Source organism: Bactrocera neohumeralis, chromosome 3, assembly GCF_024586455.1.
Source record: "Bactrocera neohumeralis isolate Rockhampton chromosome 3, APGP_CSIRO_Bneo_wtdbg2-racon-allhic-juicebox.fasta_v2, whole genome shotgun sequence".
Taxonomy (NCBI): Eukaryota; Metazoa; Arthropoda; class Insecta; order Diptera; family Tephritidae; genus Bactrocera; species Bactrocera neohumeralis.
The window spans coordinates 36,321,010-36,326,931 of record NC_065920.1 but is presented as its reverse complement, the minus strand read 5'-3'; the positions used below and the strand labels follow the sequence as shown (position 1 = coordinate 36,326,931).

The 5,922-nt window shown below is 31.3% G+C and overlaps 1 long non-coding RNA gene across 1 annotated transcript; it reads left to right on the top strand.

Annotated features, from left to right (window-relative positions):
- The first annotated feature begins 4,354 nt into the window (after positions 1-4,354).
- LOC126753494 (uncharacterized) lies at positions 4,355-5,716 on the top strand. Its single transcript, XR_007666151.1, has 3 exons — positions 4,355-4,563; positions 4,636-5,505; positions 5,566-5,716. It is a non-coding gene; the product is annotated as an uncharacterized LOC126753494 (long non-coding RNA).
- The last annotated feature ends 206 nt before the right edge of the window (positions 5,717-5,922 follow it).

The following is a 5,922-nucleotide window of genomic DNA, read 5'->3' as shown; positions in this document are numbered from 1 at the left end:
CGAAACTAATCAAGCCGAACCTATTGAGAATTGCTTGCCAACTGATACTATCCAGAGGCCACCATCTGAACCGAATTGTTTTTCTCCAGAGGTTATCCGCTCGCTTCCAGTACTGAAAAAGAAGAAAATCTTAAGTAAAAACCAAGGCAAGTCAAGAATATATACAGATTCTCAAGAAAAATCACGATTAGAGGAATTGAGAGAACAAAGCGTTAATAAATCCAAGTTGCCAAAGCTAAAGCTTTGTAAAAAAACAAAAACATTGCACAATCGAAAAGCTAAAAAGCAGCGAAAGATAAGTTCATCATCCAGTGAAGACGGTTCCTACAGCTTGGCTGATCCTGACAAATCCTTTGGTTTTAGATCTTTAGAGGACGAAATGAATATTAAAGAGAATATATTTGTGCTGGTTAAATTCACGAACAAAACCGGTTTATATTTCATTGGTGTAGTCGAAGAAGTGAATAGTTCTACGTGCATCGTAAAATTTCTAAGACGTCAGCTCAAAACGCAAATATTTTATGAACCTAATATCGAAGACAAAATCTTGGTTTCTAAGCAGGACATAGTGCGTACGTTGCCTACGCCTGACCATCCACCAGGAACTTCCCGAATACAAAGCAAATTTATTTTTAACGTTGATTTTTCAAATTTAGATGTGCGTTAAAGCTAATGTAATATTTCATTTTTATTAAGTTAAGTTATAAGTTTTTTTCTGTTCTTTTTATTGAAGTAAAAATATAAATGAATTAAAGATACCTATGCGGTATAATTTTCCAAAAACATGTTTTTTGTTAAAAATTTAACTGATATGTTCGATAAATGTCGGAACCTGCCTTCAGTGTCGAAGGCTCCCAAACAGTTGTCGAAGCCTCCCTACTGTGGAAGGTTTCGTCATATATGGGTTCTCATAGTAACTTGGTTATAAGTTGGAAAAAAATTGGAAGAGAAGACTAAATATGAAAGGAAAGGGTAATATACATTCATATAAACAATAATTATGAGAGAAAGTATCTGCTCTTACTTTGGTTTCTTTAAAAAAACGGATTTTCTCTTAACGTGTCGAACCCTACATTGCGTTATTCATAGACAACATTTAGTTGTTAGAAACTTAAGTGAAAAACTATTTCAATCACTGCAATATGTCATCAAAGCAGTCAATAAAATTCGCAACAGCTCTTTGAATGATGGATTATTTCATCAGCTTTGTGTTACTAATGACGAGGATTTCAACCGTTTTGTTGTTTCATACTGAAGTTCGTTGGCTATCAAGAGGCAATTGTCTGACTCGATTTTACAACCTGCTTGACTCTGTTATAGAGTTCTTGGAAACTAAAGATACAGAATTGCAAGACAAGCTCATAACATCAAATAATGATATAGCTTACACGACAGACCTGTATAAATTGTTCAACGACATGAATCTCCACCTGCAAGGCGATAAACTAAATTTAATTAAAACAAAAAACGTCAAAGCCAAACTGCTTCTACACAAAAAGAATTTATCAGTATCATGCAGTAACGACGAATTGTTTGCCTACTGCCAACATTTGGAAAACATCCACATTGACTTCACCGAACGATACCAGGACATTTTGAACTTGGAAATACCAGACTGGGTGTTGGATCCGTTTTCAAATGTCAACGCAGCAATGTCACCTCAGCTGGAAGAAGGACTTATAGAATTGACAACAAACGAGGAAAGAAAAATCAAGTTCAAAAAGGGTTACCAAGAATTTTGGCTACAAAAACCGATCCCGCAATTGTACCCTGGATTGTGGTCAATCGTTCAGCGATTCTTAATAGCATTCCCATCGTCATATTTGTGTGAACGCGGATTTAGTGCTGTGAAAACACTGCTTACGAAAAAGAGAAATCGTTTGCTTTTTACCGAACGTGGCGACTTGCGACTGTTTTTGAGTAAATTGGAACCTGATATTAACAAACTTATTAAAAAGCATCAGATTCATCCTTCACATTAGTTTTTATATAAGGATCGATTATTTTAGTTTTATTTTTAATAAAAGATTCTCTGTTTTAATACTATAAAGTTGCGTTTCAATAATCATTCTTATTGGCAGGTGGAGCCCGTAAGAGTTAACTTGAGACCTAAGCGCCGTTGTATGTTACCTACTGCGCTCAGGTTTCAAGTTGCGGGTTATAGTAAAAGTTTCGTTTAGAATTCTCCGTTAATATACATATATGGGTCACAATAATTAATTAATTTAATTTGAAGTTACAGTGTTTCTCAAAGTGGGCAGTAGACAAGATAAGTTTGGGAACCACTGCCTTATATGTATATTGGGAATGAAATAATTCCGTACTCCACCTCGGCGAAATATCTTGGTTTGACGCTGGATGCAAAGTTGAAGTGGAAGGAGCATATACAAAGAAAAGTTGCAGAACTAAAACTAAAAAACAACAAAATAAATCTGTTAATCGGCAAGAAATCCCTTCTAACAACCTCAAATAAAATTTTAGTCTACAATCAAACGTTAAAGCCCATTTGGACACACGGAATTCAGCTATGGGGATGCGCTGCACCGTTATACATCGAAATGGTGCAAAGATTCCAAAATAAAGTTCTGCGAAAATTGTAAATGCCCCGTGGTACATACGGAACTCAGATCTATATCGTGATCTTCACATAAAAACGGTTCGGGAAGACATGCCACAAGGTTGCAAAACCACGTAAACGCTGAAGCCCGACAACTAGGAGAGGCTAGAAATAACAGGCGTAGATTGAAAAGAACAACGTTCCATGACCTTCTAAGCAAATAACAAATGTTATAATATTTAGTTTTAATACAAAGTTTAGTTTTGAAAAAGCTTCTTAATAGAGCTTTTATTGTTTTACCGTTTAGGTTATGAAAAATATTGCTTGTTAGTACATTTGTCACTAGTTGCAAATCGAATGAAATATAAAACCATATCTTGCTACGGTTCAATAAAAAAAATGATTTGATATTTTCATTGCTTATATACTATGTATTTTTAAAACTATCTTAAATAACTAAATATATGTGTATATGTTTATATGTATTGCAGCATATTGTTTACCCTACAAGAAACTGCTGATCGTTTCGCTAATAGACGCACATTTTTTATGTCAGAGCTCACGAAAAAATGACACTCAAATGACTGTCAATGCTTATGATAAAAAGAGAAACCTATGAATGATATTGCTTATATATGTAAGAATGAAATAGCTTAATTATTCAACACTGTCATCATTGACAGTAAAATGAAATTTAAAATGACTGTCAATCAAGAATGATAGAATACAAGATTACGACGACCGCCACTACGAAACGTCATAGTTCCGTGTTGAGAAGAACAAGAGTGAAAAACTGTCAAATGGCTTGCAAATTGTAAACAGAAAAGTAAACACTTTTGTAAATTCGCAAAATATTATTAATTCTTTCGATTTTAATGAAAAGTTTTAGTGAAGCGATTGAATATTGTTGAGTGAAAAGATTTGAATCATTTCTAAAGAAATATATCGGCCTATTGATAATAAAATTGTCTATTAAGTTGTGATTCAAATGGAGAAAACGTTTCTTGTGTTGTATATAAATATATACATATATTATAAGTTCAGATGTATCAGATGTATGAAATTATGATAAAAGAATTGTGAAATTATTAATTTAGTATTAAATATATCATTTCTTTTGCAAAATAACACCCATTTTTTGGCAACTTTTAAATCGGCCGGAAAACTGAAAAAACTCGTTTTCGATCTTTTAATTGCATAATAATTATTACAACAAGCCACTGCACATTTCATTTTAAAAAATTAATATATTTATGCTTAGAAATTTAAATAAATACAACAGTACACTTACACCGGTTTTCTTCATTTGAACAATTTCCACACATGCTACTCTATTTATTGTGGATGTGCCTAAAACTAATTATATATGTACATATTTTCTCGCAACAATATTCTAAACATTCCACTGAAATTTTTCCTGCAAAGACGAATGAATTAATATTATTTTGGGAATTTCAAAAAGTGTTTACTTTTCGGTTTACAATTTGTATGCATTTCTATGCTTGTTCTTCTCAACGCAAAACTGTTACGTCACGAAATTGTGAACAATGTATTTGTTTTTGTAAGAATTGTCAAGAGCTAAACCGAAAAAAACTAACTGTAAACTAGTGTCGTAATCTTGTATTCTATCATTCTTGCTGTCAATGTTGATTTTTTTTAAATAAACACTTTTCAACACTAAACATCGTTTATCAACACTGATCTGTATGCAGAAAAGCATCCCTGTAAAAAGAGATACATACAATTCCATATATGTACGTTTATAAAATGTTGCGCAAAAAAATAATATATAAAAATTTGGTGGAATGTGCGGGGAAGTTAAATAGTGCGCAGAATAGTGAACTCATAAATACGATGAAATATGTTGCAAAAGAAAATGACGAAAATAGTGATGTTGTGAATTGCGAAATTTCAAATGAAACTTTTAGACATTTAGCTTTCAAAACTTTGAGGGATGTTTGGAAGTGGAAGAAATGTTAGAGAAACCTGAGTTCGCACAATCTATGGTAAAAAAACATTATTTATAATATCAACATCTTAAAAATCACTATTTACATTTATATATTATTATTTTACAGATCAGTTATGTCCACAAACTTAAAGGGACATCGGACAATATTGAAAACTCTTTCAAATATATGTATATTTGCAGTACACTCAGTCCTTTTTTTACACGATTTTTGGTTCTGGTTAGTTTTCCAATATTAACTGACGAATTGGATCCGAATATAAAAAATATCGCGTATAACATAATATACGCGCAAAAAAATATTCAAAAACAATACAATAAGTTTCAAATTTCAGACTTATGATTTATTCATTCATATCAAAATAAAAAATACAAAACAAAAACCATATATAAAAGAGATGAAAATAGAAAATAGGTAGATTTATTGAAAAAACCGTTGAATGCTGTTTAATCACTGTCATTATCCGTAGTTTAAATTATTCTTAGCCGCTTATTTTGATGGCCGGCACTGAGATCACTAGAATTTGTACCAGAATCAATAGTAAGAACTATGGATTGATGTTCTGATTTCTTAGCATTTCCGACTGAGTTTTGTACCATATGTAAATTCAGTTAATTTTGTTTGAATGCTTCTTTTTGGACCCAATAAATTCCGATGTAGTTCTTTATATCTTAACATGCAGAGACTCAATTCTTTTTGAAAAATTCGTGCACGTTTGGCATCAGTATCATTTGCTACAAAATAATTTTCCAATTCTGCTGCAAGTTTAAGATCAAGCAAAAAACGAAAAAAAGCAATCGCGTTAAAGTGAGAAATTCGCGTAAAAAAAGGAATTTGCGCTGCAAAAATAACCGCGTTAAAGTGAAATAGCGTAAAAAGAGGTCGCGTAAAAAAAGGACTGAGTGTATTTCAATTTTGATGGAAGAGGAGAAAAACAAGCATTATGTAAGCTAAAAATCTTCGAAGAAGTTTTAAGAGGTAAATAAGTTTAATGTAAGAGCAATAGAAAACTATTTTTAATTAATTTCAATTTTATAGTCGTTTACCAGCCACGAGGATCTTTCAATTTGGAAAAGAGTATACGGAAGTCTATTGAACGGGGTCACCACCGAAATAACAAAAAAAATATATTAATAGGAAAAGAAACAATTAATATAATTTTTCAATGATTTAATTTTATTTTATTACCATTATGATTTTGAAACATGAATTATATGATTTAAAATTAATGAATTATTGTGATTTAATATATTATAATGTAAAATAGATTTAAAAAGAAATTTTATAAGATATCGAATTTAATTCTGATGTAATTAATTTTATTATATTGAGTTATATTAATTTTTTACAACATTTTTGACATAAATGTTATTTTAATATTCAGATTATAAATGA